The following is a 20678-nucleotide window of genomic DNA, read 5'->3' as shown; positions in this document are numbered from 1 at the left end:
GGCAGTCAGAAAATTTGTTTCAATTAAAATGTGACATAGACCAATAAGATTGTCCAGGGTGTAAAGTGTTGGATTTTTGTTTGTTGTTTGTTTGTTTTCAAGACAGGGTTTCTCTGTGATGTTTTGGTGCCTGTCCTGGATCTCACTCTGTAGACCAGGCTGGCATTGAACTCACAGAGATCCTCCTGGCTCTGCCTCCTGAGTGCTGGGATTAAAGGCATGTGCCACCACTGCCCAGCAAAGCTTTGGATTCTTAAATTTGACAATCTGATTTTGATGCCTAGCACCCAGAAGAAGGTAGATAGGAGGAACTCAAACCTAGATTTTATGCTTGTACTTCACACAAACACCTTGATATAGATGCACACAGACTGTAAAAACATAGCATTCACACACAGTCTATACACACATTCATAGAGGAAATGAGTCCCACACTGGAGATTTATATTTAATACTAACTAAACAACTCAAGAAATTTTTAAAAATTTTATGCCAGTAGATGAAATTTATTCATTGATTCACAAAGAAAGAAAATTCCACTAAAAAGGGCAAGGGAAGAAACTTGAAGAAAGAACAGTGTGATGAATCTGAACACCACAAGAAAGGTGAATGCATAATTGGGAAAGAAAGATGGGTCCACCTTCACATTTGTGAATTAGATGCCATGGACAGATATGTAGCAAGTCGTATCAATCTTGAAACCTGTGAAATTACAAATTTCAAATTAGAAACATCAATGGAAATATATTAAATGCGAATGAATACAGTAAGTTTTATAGAACCTATAGAAATCCATGTTTGAGAGATGAGGTGCAGAATGATGGAATTCTTGAGCAGAAATTTGATCATAGGGACTAGATTAAAGATTTAATATTTGCACAATTCTGATGATTTTAGACTGAGAAACCTTATTTTATCAAGTGCTTCAGTTTGCATTTAGTACAGAAAAATATATATGGAAGTTTCATAAATTCAAATCCCCTTTATATTGTGAGTTGTTAATTCTAGTCAGTGTAGCACATTAAACACTTAAGCAGATGTGTTCATCATATATAGTGATTCATTGCTCATGATATTTCTTCAATTGGCCTTGAAATGAAGTGATTGCACTCCCTCAGTCAATTTTATTTTTTTATTTACATCTCATACATAATAAATAAAAGAGACTGTAGAACTCTATGATCTTTAAAATGCATAGGAATATTTTCTTAATGATTTCAGGTATAGTTTTTGTTTTTCTTGATGTTTTAATGTTTCTTCCTTTTTTGTATTATTGTAAAAGTTTTCCCATAATATACTTGTTTATTTTTTCTGGATAGAATATTTTCATTAAATGTTTGTTTTGTTTATTATATTGAATTCTGACAGACAAAGATTTTTATTTGACTTTAACTCACCAAATCCATAGGTTCATTGAGGACAGGTGTCTGTGAAGTACAACATATACACAGTTAAAAATTTCATTCATTTACTCAATAATTTTTATTTCTGTTTTTCAAGAATGGAAATGGAAATCAAGAAATTTCATTATTTTCTCTTATTTCAGATCAATATCCTCTTTGTGAAACACAAATATTTACCGTTTTTGATGATATCTTGTATATTTTCTCTTGGGATTCCATATGCAGCAGACATTTTCACATAGATGTCCCATAATTCTTTACTGAGACTGGCTTCTTTTGCTTTATTAAATAAGGGAGTAAAGAGAGATGACCATTAGAAGTATGGCTGTTTCTGAAGTATGAATCTCTCAAATTTTGTCTAGACCTACATAACTTTATTGATTTTTAAATTTAGTTTCTTAAGTGTTCTGTGAATTTGGAGGAAATACACATTGCTGAAAGTCCATTGAGATCCACTACCAATTATTTTCTACTCAATCAATACACACACACACACACACACACACACACACACACACACACACTTATTTTCTTTTAACCTATCAACTCTGTTTTGTGATGATGATATTTTGATGGACATGTGGCATTCCACTTCAGAATGGTTAACATACCAGAGTTTTCATTAATCATTTCCTTCGAGAGTCTTCTTGCAAAGGACAAATGCCAATCTCTAATTTGATATCTAGTAAATGTAATATTGTTTCTTTTTTAAAGATTCTTCAGATAATGATATTTTACTTTCTAGAATTATATATGGAGACTAAGTCAGCATTCTGGGTACACCAAGGTACTTCACAATTAATGGACTTATATCTGATAGACAGTTTATGTTCATTATCATAAGTATTGTTAATTTTACAATAAATTTGATGTCAAAATGAAGTCTTTAGTTTTGTGAAGGTATTTCTTCACTTCTCCCTGAGGATGGTGACACACAATCTTTGGTTGTGAAAACTGATGTCTTATATATGTGATGCTTGCCACTCACTTCATAGACATTTCTGACTGAAATATGGTATGAAAATTTATTTAAGGATTCTATGTACCTCAAATTGTGGTTCTGTACATAACTGAAGAGAGACTTCCTGCCAAGGAATGCTGATTCTTGAAAACAGGTGTTAAATATTTTCTTATGAAAAAGGCAGGCTAATAAACATGTTCATAACCACCTAAAGTTAGATATTACACTTACAGAATGCTGCACACATATTTCTGCATTTTCCATTCTTTTCAACAAAATGCATGCACATGATGACCGTGGTGCTTGAAACCGGATATAATACAAACAAAATGGCACCTGAGACTGAGAAGAAACATTTCATTTGGATTAGAGTAGCAGATTAGTATTCTGTTCTTTACTTTGATTTGGTTATAGTTTTTGTGTTTGCATAAAGTAGGAATTCTAATATCAAAGAACTGAATAAATAAATTTTTAAAATTCATTGTTGTTTCTGAATTAATTGCCAATGACAGTCATTACTATCTGGCAATCAAGAAGACACTGTGAGAATTAAATAAAATTTAAGACATTTATTCTAACTTTTAAGTTCTTTAAAAATTTGTTAATAAAATTAATTGATTTTATGGTTTATGAAATAATAATTATATATATTGTGTGTGTCACAAAATTCTACTTTAATATACATTTTATGTGATAAATGGAAATTGAAAAACACAAATGATAGTACATGATTTGACTAAATAAATAATTCTAAAATACAAGTTTATGCATTTTTTATATTTCCCTAAAAAGTGTGATACCCAGCATGTGTAACTTTTAATTTTTTAAATTTTTAAATTTTAACATTCTACATATTTAGCAAAGTGTAATACTGAAATTCTATAACTGTCCAATAAAATATGTAGGGTCATTTTTTTCTGCTCTCATAAAATTTGGGTGACTTAACTTAAGCACGGTTTTTATAATTTTCATAAACTGCTTGCTACATTTTCAGACTGGCATGAACCTCAAAGACTGACTTTCTTACTGTATCATCAGGCAAAATATTTTATTTAGTTTTCTTCATGCAAAAACTATATTATCCTATACTAGAAAACTCTCAAGTTACCGAGATTGTCCACATAATCAACTGATAATAATTTCACTAAATGTCATGCATTTTTCAGTGTTTCTGTTTCAAACTCTTGTAAAACGTCTTCTAGAAACTTCATATCCACTTAAGATGAACAGGATGTTCAAATGTTCCCACATGGTTCATTGGTTGTGATTTCTGTACAAATTTAGGATGAGGAGCCAAAATAACATGGAAGGACCATTAGCAGAATAGATTTAATGTTTTACACACCTTTGGTTTCTTTTTCACTCTGAACTCAGTTTCCACAGAAAGAAGAAAATTCATCAGGGAACATTAAGTATCCTCTCATAGAAGCATCTCCACCCTGTCTCTGGTCCTGCAATGATCTCGACTTATCTGAAACAATGATGCAAATATCAACCTCTTCTGAATAAGTTTATTTTTAAAAAAATTTGTTAGAGCTACCACAATGTTAAGGACAATGAGTATGAATTTAATGGACTGCATATATATTTAGTCACCTGGCAGCATAAGATACTCATGTAATGATCTTATGAGGGCAGTATCAAGTTTATGAATCAGAAGTGTGTAGAGCTGGCATCCGTCCTTTTGCCTAAACATGAAACAACAATAACTCCATTTTCATCTGTCAACATTGCATATACATCCTTTCTCTTCAACAGATAGATAACTCACAATAATTTTATCCACTATGAAGAAAGGATAATTCTACTAAAATGTTCATGTCTGCTCCACATATTGTTCTTCTGTGACCAAATTACAAATTTCTTTACATTAGGGGAGGAGGTAGGAAGAACTGACATCAATGACATAGACACTGGGAATCTGTTGAAGGCAAATAGCAAACTTGTTTATTCAATAACAGGGACGACCTTATATACTCGTCTCCCAGCACCCAGGCTCCGTCACAATCTGGTGGCCTTGTGAGGTCATCCCTAATTGACTGGGCACCATGAGGAACTCTGACAGAGCCTGTTGCTAGGCCCTCAGGAAGACTCCAGGTTGGCTCATAAGGAGTACAGCATGTGCATGCCTTGGTAACTGGTCTGAGCCAATTTCCTCGACCCCACAGGCCTGTCCTACTACATATCCACCCTTTTGTTTTATTACGCAGGTGCTCAGAGGGAGTCAGAGTCCTTTGCTCTGGCCCTGTTGACCTGCCTCAGGGTTCCCAGTAACTGGACTGTGCCTGTCTTAGGTTGGCTTGCCAAGCAAGGTCTTACCATCTGTGACGACCAGTCCTTGAAGAGCATCCATCCCTGGGGAGTCATCACGGGGTTGGGAGGGTCAGGCCTTTTGGATTTCAGAAAGCCAGGCATGCAGAGGAGTGTGGAAGGCCTTGAGCTGGATGTTTAAGAGCGATTGACTTCTGTAGATTCACCTCAGTGGCTTCCATTGTTGCTGGATGTGTGGTGGAAACCATTTAAAAAGGAGAGAGATTAAAAGTGTCACCCGCCAATCAGAACACAAGTGAGAATCCAGGAGGTATCCAAAAGCCTTTCTATATCATGCCAAGAGTTTAAAAAATAGTCAAAGGTCACAACCTCTGCCCATGTCTGATTAATTTGGAAAATTTTGTGTGTTAGCTGTCGTGGATAATATAGAAGCTGAGCTGACCAGGGTCCCTTAATATATTTTTGGTAATAAAATAACGGGTGGATATGTAGTAGGACAGGCCCACAGGGTTGAGGAAATTGGCTCAGACCAATAGCCAAGTAATTCAAATACCTTAAACCTTGAAATCCAAACTTGAGTCTACCTGAGGACCTTGTAACAGTTGCCATTAGAGTTTCTAGTCAATGTCAGAGTTCCAGATTGTTCAGAGTCTGTCTGATGACCTAGCAACAGGAGCTCCCAGAGTTCCTAGTCCATGTCACAGCTCCTAATTGTGCAGAGTTGGCCAAAGGACCTAGCAAAAGTCACTGTCAGAGGTCTTGGTCCTGCAGAGTCTGCATGAGGGCCTAGCAACAGTCTATGAGAGTGGTCCGGATTGTGCCCAGCCAATGAGGGGTGTCCACACAAGCCTGCTAATCTTACCCTCCTTTTCCAAATGGTGTCATGTCCAATGATGAAAAGGGATGCTCCACAATTGTCAGAGGAGCAAGGAGAGCCTGAAAGGGCAGCATACACATATCTTAGGCAAATGGAGAAGGCACATGATGTTGAAATGGCTGCTCACCATTGTATTGTTTTTGATGGCACTAATGGTGTATTCAAAAGACCAAAACTTCCTCCAGGCTGAGTCCTTCAAACTGACCAAACACAAGTTGTCTTCTCCATCTAAAAAACCCTCTTTTATAATGTGTGTTGTATCCATTATCTTCCTGAGAATCCAGAACAATGTGGCATCTGACAGCCATCATTTACAAAACACTGTACCATGAATGCTTTTGTTTAAATTGTATTGAATAGTAATGACCGAAATACAAAAGCTACAAAATATTTGTAGTGAGGTCTTAAAAGAGGTTTCAAAAGAGTTCTTTGAGGAATTTTAGGAGGGCTCATGCCAGAAACTGGATAAAAACAGTTGTTATTTCTCTTGAAGTTGGTTAATTTTCTCAACATTCTGTGGATCAAGAAAAATAGTTCTCCAGACTGTAGTGTGATTCCACAGATGCCTTTCAGTGGGTCCTTATGAAATTTCTTTATTATTCAATGTCTTGTGGGCTGAGTCAAGATGAGAAGATATATTTAGTTAAATGCCTTTGAGTTTGTGCCCTCTTAAAAAATGACATATCATTTAAAATAGCAGTTAAGACTGATAATAATCATTGTCATGTCAAATTAAATTTTCTGTTTGCAATTACTATTGAGGGAACCCCGAATAAGAATATCCTTGACATCCAAGGAAGGTCTGAGGAATCTGGATGCAGACATCCATGGCTGGGCCCCTGGTGGAGCACTGAGATTCTAAACAGTGAGAAAGAAGAGGGTTTATATGAGCGAGAATTGTTGAAGCCAAGGTTGGATAGAGCACAGGGACAAATAACCAAATGAATGGAAGCACAGGATCTATGAACCACAGGCTGAGGGGCCCACAACTGGATCAGGCCCCCTGAACGGGTGAGACAGTCATTTGGCTTGATCTGTTTGGGAGGCAGCTGTGTGTTTGTGCCGGGTCCTGGGCTTGTTGCATGAGTTGGCTGTTTGAATCCTGGGACCTATGCAGGGACGCTTGGCTCGGTCTGGGAGGGGGGGACTGGACCTGGCTGGACTGAGTCTACCAGGTCGATCCCGGTCCTCGGGGGAGACCTTGATCTGGAGGAGGTGGGATTGAGGGGTGGGGTGGGGGGAGGGGGAAGGGGCGAGAGTGGGAGAACAGGGGAATCTGTGGCTATTATGTTGAACTAAATGATGTTGTAAAATAAATTTACTAAAAAAAAAAAGTTTAAGAGGAAAAGAAGAAATTAAAGGAAACCAAAAAAAAAAAAAAAAAGAATATCCTTGACTATGGACTTGTGAGCTATGCTAATTATAGATAAAGTTCTCGTATGTAGACACGAGGTTTCAATATTTTTATTTTGCATATTTATTCTGGAGTTAAAATGAGTCTCCTTTAGAAACTGCCCACTGAAGGTAAGTAGCTTAACACATAGGGAACAGTAGACAAAGAAAAACATTGGCATTAGAAAATTAAAAAAATGGGTTAGAGTGTTGAATTAACAATGTGAGAGGGGAAATGAGATGTCCATTGATGAATTAACCAACATATTGAATGTATGAGGGAGAGTTAAGAAAATCTACCATCATTAAACCACAACACTCATTCAGTTAATGGACATAGTAATATACAACAGATAAGAAAGTGTAGTAGATAAACATCTACTGAAATTTTATGCAGAAGTGGGAGGTCTGTGGGAAGGAAGGTAAGTAGATATTGGCCCCAAACTAATCATTATTGAAGAAATTTGACAGACACCCATGAGATTGCTAGATAACATCACACTACAAGTTATATAACATTACTTAAGTGTAGAGAGGAAATCAGTGGTGTTACTTAGCACTTGATCCTGAATGCTTCCACACTCACCCCTGACAAGATGCACTTAATTTTGTAATATTTGCATTTTATCATAGAAAACTATAGTTTTTTAATTGGATTTGAGGTCATTTCTGTGGAAACATCTTCATGTCAAATTTTGAAACCCTGGGCTAGAGCTGAATACTTGGGAGATATTAGATGCTAGGTGCAGCCCATGATTCCTCTTTTGAATATTTTACTGCACTCCATTTAATTGCCATGGTTACAAGATCTTTTATGGAACACATATCCTGTTTTTTGGAACAAATAAGATGGCTTTATTCATTAGTGTTAGGCACTAAGCCTTCAATTGATTTATATTTTGATTTGAGCTCTATAAATTAGCAATTTTAGGTTTGGAAGTTCATTTGATATAAACTTCACATCAACTTACACACACACACACACACAAATTTTCCAGGTAGATATTGAAGTGTAGCCAATATTATGCATGACTCAGTAAGAAAATTTGTTTGAGCTGGGCGGTGGTGGCGCAAGCCTTTAATCCCAGCACTCGGGAGGCAGAGCCAGGCGGATCTCTGTGAGTTCGAGGCCAGCCTGGGCTACCAAGTGAGTTCCAGGAAAGGCACAAAGCTACACAGAGAAACCCTGTCTCAAAAAACCAAAAAAAAAAAAAAAGAAAATTTGTTTGAATCACAATGTGATGTAAGTCCAATAAGATTGTCCAGTATGTAAAGGTTTGGATTCTTTTGTTTGTTTGTTTGGTTTTTGTTTGTTTTTCTAGACAGAGTTTCTCTGTGATGTTTTGGTGCCTGTCCTGTATCTCACTCTGTAGATCAGGCTGGCATCAAACTCAAAGAGATCCACCTGGCTCTGCCTCCTGAGTGCTGGGATTAAAGGCGTTTATCACCGACACCCAGCAAATCTTTGGACTTTTAAATTTGACAATCTGATTTTAATGCCTAGCACCCAGGTGAAGGTATTCAATCCCAAATTTTATGCCTGCACTGCACACAAACACCTTGATATAGATACACATAAAGACTGTACAAACATTGCCATTCACACACACTCTATAAACACATTCATACAAGAAATGAGTTCCATACTGAAGATCTAAATAACACAGTAGATTTTTAAAAAGTTTATGCCAGAAGATGAAATTTATTCACTGATTCACAGAGAAAGAAAATTCTACTATCCTGGGCCAGGGAAGAAACTTGAGGAAAGAACAGTGTGAAGAATCTGAACTACACAAGAGAGGTGAATGCACAATTGGGAAAGAAAGATGGGTCCACCTTTACATTTGTGAATTAGATGCCATGGACAGATATGTAGCAAGTCATATTAGTCTTGAAACCTGTGAAATTACAAATTTCAATAGAAACATCAATGGAAATATATCAAATGCAAATGAATACAGTAAGTTTTATAGAACATATAGAAATCCATGTTTGAGAGATATAGTGCAGAATGATGGAATTCTTGAGCAGAAATTTGATCATAGGGACTAAAGATTTAATATTTGCACAATTCTGATGATGTTAGACATAAGAAACCTTATTTTATCAAGTGCTTGAGTTTGCATCTTTCATGTAAACAATAAAATTTAATACAGAAAAATATATATGGCAGTTGCATAAATTCAAGTCCCCTTTAGATTGTGAATTGTTAAGTCTAGTCTCTGTAGCGTATTCAACACTTAAGCAGATGTGTTCATCATATTTAATGATTCATAGCTCATGATATTTCTTCACTTTGTCTTGAAATGAAGAGATTGGAATCCCTCAGTAAATTTTATTTTTCTATTTACATTTCATGCATAATAAATAACAGAGACTGTAGAACTCTATGAACTTTAAAATATGTAGAGATATTTTGTTAATGTTTTCAGGTTTAGTTTTTGTTTTACTGTTTCTTCTTTTTGTACTATTGCAAAAGTTTCCCATCATATATTTTGTTCCTATTTCTCCAGATAAAATATTTTTATTAAATGGTTGTTTTGTTTATTATATGGAATTCTGACAGACAAATATTTTTATTTTAAATTAACTCACCAAATCAGTAGCTTCATTGAGGACAGGTGTCTGTGATGTATGAGATATACAAAGTTAAAAATGTCATTCATTTAATCTACAATTTTTATTTCTCTTTCGAAATGGAAATCAAGAAATTTTATTATTTTCTCTTATTTCAGATCATATCCTCATGTGAAACACAATCTATTACCATTTTTGAGGATATCTTGTATATTTTTTCTTGGGATTCCATATGCAGCATTCATTTTCACATAGATGTTCCATAATTCTTTACTGAGACTGGCTTCTTTTGCTTCATTAAATAAGGGAGTAAAGAGAGATGACCATTAGAAGTATGACTATTTCTGAAGTGTGAATCCCTCAAATTTTATTGTCTAGACCTACATAACTTTGTTGATTTTTAAATTTAATTTCTTAAGTGTTCTGTGAATTTGGACAAAAAACACATTGCTGCAAGTCCATTGAGATAGACTACCAATTATTTTCTACTCAATCAATACACACACACACACACACACACACACACACACACTTATTTTCTTTTAACCTATCAACTCTGTTTTGTGATGATGATATTTTGATGGACACGTGGCTTTCCACTTCATAACGGTTAACGTACCAGAATTTTCATTAACCATTTTCTTCGAGAGTCTTCTTGAAAAGGACAAATGCCAATCTCAAATTTGATATCTAGTAAATGTAATGTTGTTCCTTTTTTAAAGATTCTTCAGATAATGATATTTTACTTTCAAGAATTATATATGGAGACTAAGTCAGCATTCTGGGTACACCAAGGAACGTCACAATTAATGACCTTATATTTGATAGACAGTTTATGTTCATTATCATAAGTATTGTTAGTTTTTTAATAAATTTGATGTCAAAATGAAGTCTTTAGTTTTGTGAAGATATTTCTTCACTTCACCCCGAGGATGGTGACACACAATCTTTGGTGGTGAAAACTGATGTCTCATATATGTGATGCTTGCCACTTACTTCATAGACATTTCTGACTGAAATATGGTATGAAAATTAAGTTAAGGATTCTATGTACCTCAAATTGTGGTTCTGTACATAACTGAAGAGAGACTTCCTGCCAAGGAATGCTGATTCTTGAAAACAGGTGTTCAATATTTTCTTATGAAAAATGCAGGCTAATAAGCATGTTCATAATCACCTAAGGTTAGATATTACACTTACAAAATGCTGCACACATATTTCTGCATTTTCCATTCTTTTCAACAAAATGCATGCACATGGTGACCGTGGTGCTTGAAACCAGATATAGTAGAAACAACGGCACCTGAACCTGAGAAGAAACATTTCATTTGGATTAGAGTAGCAGATTAGTATTCTGTTCTTTGCATTGATTTGGTTACTTGTGTTTGTGTTTGCATAAAGTAGGAATTCTAATATCAAAGAACTGAATAAATGAATTTTTAAAATTTATTGTAGTTTCTGAATTAATTGCCAATGACAGTCATTACTATCTGGCAATCAAGAAGACACTGTGAGAATTAAAAAAATTTAAGATATTTACTCTAACTTTGAAGTTCTTTAAAAATTTGTTAATAAAATTAATTGATTTTATGGCTTATGAAATAATAATTATATATTTATATGAGTGACACAAAATTCTACTTTAATATACATTTTATGTGATAATGAAAGTTGAAAAACACAAATGATAGTACATGATTTGACTAAATAAATAATTCTAAAGTACAAGTTTATGCAATTTTTATATTTCCTTAAAAAGTGTGATACCCAGCATGTGTAACTTTTAACATTTATAATTTTTAAATTTTAACTTTCTATATGACTTTTAGAAAAATATTTAGCAAAGCATAATACTGAAATTCTATAACTGTCCAATAAAATATGTAGGGTCATTTTTGCTACTTTCATAAAATTTAGGTGACTTAACCCAAGCACAGTTTTTATAATTTTCATAAAATTATATGCTTGCTACATTTTCAGACTGGCATGAACCTCAAACACTGACTTTCTTACTGTATCATCAGGCAAAATATTTTATTTAGTTTTCTTCATGCAAAAACTAATTTACCTCCGGGCGGTTGTGGTGCATGCCTTTAATCCCAGCACTCGGGAGGCAGAGGCAGGCAGATCTCTGTGAGTTCGAGGCCAGCCTGGGCTACTAAGTGAGTTCCAGGAAAGGCGCAAAGCTACACAGAGAAACCCTGTCTCAAAAAAACCAAAATAATAATAATAATAATAATAATAATAATAATAATAATAATAATAATAATTTACCCTATACTAGAAAACTCTCAAGTTACCGAGATTGTCCATATAATCAACTGATAATATTTTCACTAAATGTCATGCATTTTTCAGTGTTTCTGTTTCAAACTCTTGGAAAACGTCTTCTAGAAACTTCTTATCCACTTAAGATGAACAGGATGTGCAAACGTTCCCACATGGTTCATTGGATGTAATGTCTGTGGAAATTTAGGATGAGGAGCCAAAATGACATAGAAGGACCATTAGCAGAATAGATTTAATGTTTACACACTTTTGGATTCTTTTTCACTCTGAACCCAGTTTCCTGGAAAGAAGAAAATTTATCAGTTAACATTAAGAATCCTCTCATAGAAGCATCTTTACCCTGGCTTTGGCTCTGCAATGGTCTCGATGTTTCTGAAACGATGCAAATATCAACCTCTTCTGAATCAGTTTACCTTTTAAAATAATTTGTTAGAGCTACCACAATATTAAGGACTATGAGTATGAATTTAATGCATTGCATATATATTTAGTCACCTGACAGCATAAGATACTCACATTATGATCTTATGATGGCAGTATCAAGTTTATGAAGCAGAAGTGTATAGAGCTGGCATCCATCCTTTTGCCTAAACATGAAACTACAATAACTCCATTTTCATCAGTCAACATTGCGTATACATCCTTTTCTTCAACAGATAGATAACCTGCAATAATTTTGATCCACTATGAAGTATGGATAATTCTACTAAAATGTTCATGGCTGCTCCACAGATTGTTCTTCTGTGACCAAATTACAAATTTCTTCACATTAGGGGAGGAGGCAGGAAGAACTGACAACAATGACACAGACACCAGGGATCCAATGAAGGCAAACAGCAAACTTGTTTATTCAATAACAGGGATGGCCTTACATACTCTCTGCCTAGCACCCAGGCTCTGTCACAATTTGGTGGCCTTGTGAGGTCATCCCTCATTGACTGGGCACCATGAAGAACTCTGACAGAGCCTTTGCTAGGCCCTCAGGCAGACTCCAGGTTGGCAACTGGTCTGACTCAATTTCCTCGACACCACAGGCCTGTCCTATCACATATCCACACTTTATTTTGTTTTGTGGCCACTCAATGGGAGTCAGAGTTCTTTGCTCCTGTCCTGTTGACCCTGCCTCAGCTTTCCAGTAACTGGAATGTGCCTGTCTTAGGTTGGCTTGCCAAACAAGGACTTACCCATCTTTGACTACCAGCTCTTGAAGAGTGTCCATCCCTGGGGAATCACCCCGGGTTGGGAGGGTCAGTCCTTTTGGATTTCAGAAAACCAGGCATGCACATGTTGGTAGTGGGCCATGAAATGGATGTCTAAGAGCCATTGACCTCTGTAGAGTCACATCAGTGGTGCCTTTTGTTGTGGGATGGGTGGTGGAAGCCATTAAAAAAGGAGAAAGATTAAAAGTGCCACCCGCCAATCAGAACACAAGTGAGAATCCAGGAGGGATCCAACAGCATTTCTATATCATGCAAAGAGTTTAAAAAATAGTCAAAGGCTATAACCCCTGCCCATGTCTGATTAATTTGGAAAATTTTGTGTGTTAGCTGTCATGGATAATATAGAAGCTGAGCTGACCAGGGTCCCTTAATATATTTTGGTAATAAAATAAAGAGTGGATATGTAGTAAGACAGGTCCACAGGGTTGAGGAAATTGGCCTTACTGCTTAAGAGCCAAACTTGAGTCTGCCTGAGGGACCTGTCACAGGAGCTGTCAGAGTTATTAGTCCATGTCAGAGTTCATGATCCTGCAGAGTCTGACCGAGGACCTAGCAACAGTCCATATGAGAGGTCCTGTTTGTGTCCCACGAAAGAGGGACGAGCACACAAACCTGCTAAATGAAAGCTCCTCATCCAAATAGTGTCATGTCAAATGAAGTAAAGGGAGCCTCCACAGTCATCAGAGGGGCAAAGAGAGCAAGAAAGGGGAGCATGCACATATCTTACGGAAATGGAGAAGGCACATGATTTTGAAATGACTGCTCACTGTTGTATTGTTTTTGATGGCACTTATGGTGTCTTCAATAGCTCTAAACATCCTCCATGCTGGTTCTTCAAACTGACCAAACACAAGTTGACTGCTCCATCTAATAAACCCTCTTTTATAATGTTTGTTGTATTCATCAGCTTCCTGAGAATCCCAAACCATGTGGCATCTGTTAGCCATCACTCACACAACATTGTACCATGAAGGCTTTCATTTAAATTGATGTGAACCAATTGGTCAACAAATGACCAAAATGACAAAAGCTTTAAAACTTTTGTAGTGAGGTCCTCAAAGAGGTTTCGAAAGAATATCTACTAAAATAATTTAACTGACATTGAAATTGAAAATACAATATTTAACTGAGTGTTCAGAGTGCATATTCTCTTTCAGCCTTTAGAAAAATTTCGTACTTTCTACATAACAGCTGATAATTTAAAACTAATACAGGAGAATGGCCCACTAAGAATTTACGTACATCATATTCTACCGCACAATAATTATGCTGAAGTTGACATCACATTTTATATCAGGTAAGTTAAATTCATTCAAATACAGGAAGCAAAATATCGAATATTAACTAGTAGTGCACGACCACAATTTCCTTGACATTGTGTGAAATGAGGTCAGTGATGTCAGGTGGTTAATAATCACACATATATCATATCTTAATATCATATCAACAGAGGTCAGGTTGTGCTTATATGTTACTGAAGAATGCAGTAAAATGCAATTAAATCCATTGAGATGCGAGTGTCGGAAAGTGGTTCATCACATCTTTCACACTTCATAATTATTTTCATACAATTTTGTTGTTAATCTCTCAACTCCCAAGGATTTCTGCAGATACCAAGGAATGATGTAATCTTGGTGGTATTCTTCAACATCCCAGTTGCATGTTCTGCAAGGAGAACTTAGTCTCTGGAAGTAGAAGAGTATCTACTTAGACCCTAATCCATATTCATCCACCTGATGAGTTGTGGAATTGGAGTCACACATCATCCCATCTACATATACATGTCAGTTTAACATATCTCTTATCTCATAAAAATTACATAAGCACATCAAAGCAAGATACCAAAACAAAGGTCATGTTTATACTCACAGCATTCAGTAGGAAGTTGTCAACTTCCAATATGCCTGCTTTTCACATTACCTGGGTTGGTGCACATGAGTCAACAAGATGAAACACATTGTATTGCCAGTTACCTGTATTTTTAATTCAAAGGTTGCATACAAAAGGTCTATGGGTGAAAATGGAGTTATTGTTATTTCATGTTTAGGTAACAGGATGGTTGTCAACTCTACACACTTCTGCTTCACAAATTTTTTACTTCCATCGTAAACACATCAGGTGAGTATCTTATGCTTTCAGGTGACTAAATATATATATGCGGTACATTAACTTCATACACTTAGTACTTAACAATGTGGTAGCATTAACAAACTGTTTAAAAAGTAAACTGATTCAGAAGAAGTTGATATTTGCATCATTGTTTCAGAAACATGGAGACCATTGCAGAGCCAAAGCCAGGGTGAAAATGCTTATGTGACAGCATTCACAAGGTTCCCTGATAAGTTCTCTACTCTCCCAGAAAACTGGGCTCAGAGAGGAAAAAGTGTAACCAGAGGTGTGTGAAATAGTAAATCTATTCTAATGGGCTTTCTACATCATTTTGGCTCCTCATCCTAAATTTCTACAGACATCACAGCCCATGAACCTTGTGGAAACATTTGCCCATCATCTTAAGTGGATAAGAAGTTTCTAGAAGACGTTTTACAAGAGATTGAAAGAGAAACACTGAAAAATGCATGATGTTTAGTGAAATTATTATCAGTTGATTATATGGATAATCTTGGTAACTTGAGAGATTTCTAGTATAGGATAAGATAGTTTTTGCATGAAGAAAACTAAATAAAATATTTGCCTCATGATACAGTAAGAAAGTCAGTGTTTGAGGTTCATGCCAGTCTGAAATAGTAGCAAGCAGTTTATGAAAATTATAAAAACTGTGCTTTGGTTAAGTCACTTAAATTTTATGAGAGTAAAAAAAATGACCCTACATATTTTATTGGACAGATATTGAATTTCAGTATTACACTTTGCTAAATAATTTTTTAAAACTCATATGTAGAATGTTAAAATTTAAAAATTTAAAAAATTAAAAGTTACACATGCTGGGTATCACACTTTTTAGGGAAATATAAAAATGCACAAACTTGTGTTTTAGAATTATTTATTTAGTCAAATCATGTACTATCATTTGTGTTTTTCAACTTCCATTTACCAAATAAAATGTATATTGAAGTAGAATTTTGTGACACACAATTACATATAATTATTATTTCATAAACCATAAAATCAATTAATTTTATTAACAAATTTTTAAAGAATTTCAAAGTTAGAATGAATGTCTTAAATTTTATTTAATTCTCACAGTGTCTTCTTGATTGCCAGATAGTAATGAGTGTCATTGGCAATTAATTCAGAAACTACAATGAATTTTAAAAATTTATTTATACAGTTCTTTGATATTGGAATTCCTACTTTATGCAAACACAAAAACTTATAATCAAATCAAAGAACAGAATACTAATCTGCTACTCTAATCCAAATGAAATGCTTCTTCTCAGTCTCAGGTGCCATTTTATTTGTATTATATCCGGTTACAAGCACCACGGTCATCATGTGCATGCATTTTCCTGAAAAGAATGGAAAATGCAGAAATATGTGTGCAGCATTTTGTAAGTGTAATATCTAACTTTACGTGGTTATGAACATGTTTATTAGTCTGCCTTTTTCATAAGAAAATATTTAACACCTGTTTTCAAGAATCAGCATTCCTTGGCAGGAAGTCTCTCTTCAGCTACGTAAAGAACCACAATTTGAGGTACATAGAATCCTTAAATAAATTTTCATATCATATTTCAGTCATAAGTGTCTATGAAGTGAGTGGCAAGCATCACATATATAAGACATCAGTTTTCACATCCAAAGTTTTGTGTCACCATCTTCATGGAGAAATGCAGAAATATCTTTACAAAACTAAAGACTTCATTTTGATATCAAATTTATTGGAAAATTAACAATAATTATGATAATGAACATAAATTGTCTATCAGATATAATTGCATTAATTGTGAAGTACCTTGGTGTACCCAGAATGCTGACTTAGTCTCCATATATAATTATACGAAGTAAAATATCATTATTGAAGTATCTTTTAAAAAGTAACAATATTACATTTACTAGATATCAAATAAGAAATTTCCATTTTTCCTTTTCAAGAAGACTCTTGAAGGAAATGATTAGTGAAAACTCTGATATGTTAACAATTCTGAAGTGGAAAGCCACATGTCCATCAAAATATCATCATCACAAATCAGAGTTGATAGGTTAAAAGAACAGAAGTGTGTGTGTGTGTGTGTGTGTGTGTGTGTGTGTGTGTGTGTTGATTGAGTAGAAAATAATTGGTAGTGGATCTCAATGGACTTTCAGCAATGTGGATTTCCTCCAAATTCACAGAACACTTAAACTAAATTTAAAAATCAATAAAGTTATGTAGGTCTAGACAAAAAATTTGAGAGATTCATATTTCAGAAACAGCCATACTTCTAATGGTCATCTCTCTTTACTCCCTTATTTAATAAAGCAAAAATAGCCAGTCTCAGTAAAGAATTATGGTACATCTATGTGAAAATGTCTCCTGTATATGGAATCCCAAGAGAAAATATACAAGATATCATCAAAAATGGTAAATATTTCTGTTTCACCAAGAGGATATTGATCTGAAATAAGAGAAAATAATGAAATTTCTTGATTTCCATTTCCATTCTTGAAAAACAGAAATAAAAATTATTGAGTAAAGGAATGAAATTTTTAACTTTGTATATCTTGTACTTCACAGACACCTGTCCTCAATGAACCTATGGATTTGGTGAGTTAAAGTAAAATAAAAATCTTTGTCTGTCGGAATTCAATATAATAAACAAAACAAACATTTAAAGAAAATACTCTATCCAAAAAAATAACAAGTATATTATGGGAATACTTTTACAATAATACAAAAAGGAAGAAACATTAAAACATCAATAAAAACAAAAATTATACCTGAAATCATTAAGAAAATATTCCTATGCATTTTAAAGATCATAGAGTTCTACAGTCTCTTTTATTTATTATGTATGAGATGTAAATAAAAAATAAAATTGTCTGAGGGACTGAAATCACTTCATTTCAAGGTCAAATGAAGAAATATCATGAGCAATGAATCATTATATATGATGAACACTTCTGCTTAAGTGTTGAATGTGCTACACTGACTAGACTTAACAACACACAATCTAAAGGGGATTTGAATTTATGAAACTTCTACATATATTTTTCTGTACTAAATGCAAACAAGAACTTGATAAAATAAGGTTTCTTATGTCTAAAATCATCAGAATTGTGCAAATATTAAATCTTTAATCTAGTCCCTATGATCAAATTTCTGCTCATTAATTCCATCATTCTGCACTGCATCTCTCAAACATGGATTTCTATATGTTCTATAAAACTTACTGTATTCGTTTGCATTTGATATATTTCCATTGATATTTCTAATTTGAAATTTTTAATTTCACAGGTTTCAAGATTGATATGACTTGCTACATATCTGTCCATGGCATCTAATTCACAAATGTGAAGGTGGACCCATCTTTCTTTCCCAATTGTGCATTCACCTTTCTCGTGTAGTTCAGATTCTTCACACTGTTCTTTCCTCAAGTTTCTTCCCTTACCCTGTTTAGTAGAATTTTCCTTCTCTGTGAATGAGTGAATAAATTTCATCTTCTGGCATAAACTTTAAAAAATTTATTGTGTTATTTAGATCCTCAGTATGGGACTCGTTTTTATATGAATGTGTGTATAGAGTGTGTGTGCATGGCCATGTTGGTACAGTCTTTGTGTGTATTTATATCAAGGTCTTTGTGTGCAGAACAAGCATAAAATATAGGTTTCAGTTCTTACTATCTACCTTCCTCTGGGAGCTAGGCATCAAAATCAGATTGTCAAACATAAGAATCCAAAGCTTTGCTGGGCAGTTTTAGCACACGCCTTTAATCCCAGCACTCAGAAGGCAGAGCCAGGTGGATCTCAGTGAGTTTGAAGCCAGCCTGGTCTACAGAGTGAGATCCAGGACAGGCACCAAGACATCATAGAGAAACCCTGTCTCAAAAACAAACAAACAAACAAACAAACAAAAATCCAACACTTTACACACTGGACAATCTTATTGGTCTTAGGTCACATTTTAATTGAATCAAATTTTCTGACTGCCACAGTCGTGCACAATATTGGCTGCACTTCAATATTTACATGGAAAACTGTGTGAGTGTGTGTGGGGGTTGACTGTGAAGTTGATATCAAATGATCTTCCAGACTTAAGACTGCTGATTTATATAGAGTTTAAATCAAAATATAAGTCAATTTGAAGGCTCAGTGCCTAGCACTAATGGAATAAAGCCATCTGATTGGATCCAACAAAACACGATGTGTATTCCATAAACACATGATGAAAGATCTTGTAACCATGACAATTAACTGGATTGGAGTAAAAATATTCAAAACAGGAGTCATGGGTTGTACCTAGGGTCTAATATCTCCCAAATAATGAGCTTTAGCTGAGAATTACACAACCTGACATGTATATATTTCTGCAGAACTGGCCTCAAATCCAATTAGAAAACTATATTTTTCTACAGTAAAAATTATATGATAAAATTCAAATATTCAAAACTGAGTGCACCTTGTCAGGGGGCGACTGTAGTAGCATTCAGGATCAAGTGCTAAGTAAAACCATGGATTTCCTTTCTACTCTTAAGTAATGAATGTTTTACACCTTCGAATGTGATATTATCCAGCAATCCCATGAATGTCTATCAACTTTCTCCAATTTTGATTATTTTGGGGTCAATATGTACTTACTTTCCTTCCCACAGACACCCCTGCTTCTCCATAAAGTTTCAGTAGATCTTTATCTACTATACTTTCTTATCTGGTGTGTACTACTATGCCCATTAACTGAATGAGTTTTGTGGTTTAATGATGGTATATTTTCTTGACTATCACTCATACATTCAACATTTTGTTTACTTCATCAATGGACATCTCATTTCCCCTCTCACATTGCTAATTTAACACTCCAACCCTGAATTTTATTTTCTAATGACAATGTTTTTCTTTGTCTCCTGTTCCCTATGTGTTAAGCTACTTACCCTCAGTGGGCAGTTTCTAGAGGAGACTCATTTTAACTTCAGAATAAATAGGCAAAATAAAAACATTGAAACCTGGTGTCTACATATGAGAACTTTAACTATAATTAGAGTAGCTCACAAGTCCATAGTCAACAATATTCTTATTTGGGTTCGCCCAGTAGTAATTGCAAACAGAAATTTTAATTGGACTTGACAATGATTATTATGTCTTAACTGCTATTTTAAATGATGTCATTTTTTAAAAGGGCACAAACTCAAAGGCATTTGACTAAACATATATTCTCATCTTGACTCGGCACACAAGACATTGAGTAATAAAGAAATTTCATAAGGACCCTCTGAAAGGCATCTATGGAATCACACTACAGTCTGCGGTACTATTTTTCTTGATCCACAGAATGTTGAGAAAATTAACCAACTTCAACAGAAAAAAGTACTGTTTTTATCCAATTTCTGGCATGAGCCCTAATAAAATTCTTCAAAGAACTCTTTTGAAACCTCTTTGAGGACCTCACTACAAATGTTTTGTAGCTTTTGTATTTTGGTCATTAGTATTCAATACAAGCATTCGTGCTACAGTGTTTTGTAAATGAGGGCTGACAGATGCCACATTGTTCGGAATTCTCATGAAGCTGATGGATATAACACATTATAAAAGAGGGTTTA

General features: G+C 34.7%; 1 long non-coding RNA gene across 1 annotated transcript; it reads right to left on the bottom strand.

Moving 5' to 3' along the window:
* Positions 1-481: 481 nt before the first annotated feature.
* Positions 482-2700, bottom strand: LOC119087120. The gene is made up of 4 exons (XR_005090564.1): positions 2596-2700; positions 1581-1682; positions 1398-1427; positions 482-702 (listed from the first exon to the last, which is right to left on the bottom strand). It is a non-coding gene; the product is annotated as an uncharacterized LOC119087120 (long non-coding RNA).
* Positions 2701-20678: the final 17978 nt, after the last annotated feature.

Source organism: Peromyscus leucopus, unplaced genomic scaffold (genome assembly GCF_004664715.2).
Source record: "Peromyscus leucopus breed LL Stock unplaced genomic scaffold, UCI_PerLeu_2.1 scaffold_1340, whole genome shotgun sequence".
Lineage (NCBI taxonomy): Eukaryota > Metazoa > Chordata > Mammalia > Rodentia > Cricetidae > Peromyscus > Peromyscus leucopus.
The sequence above is the reverse complement of the archived record's forward strand: the minus strand, read 5'-3'. Positions and strand labels throughout refer to the sequence as shown.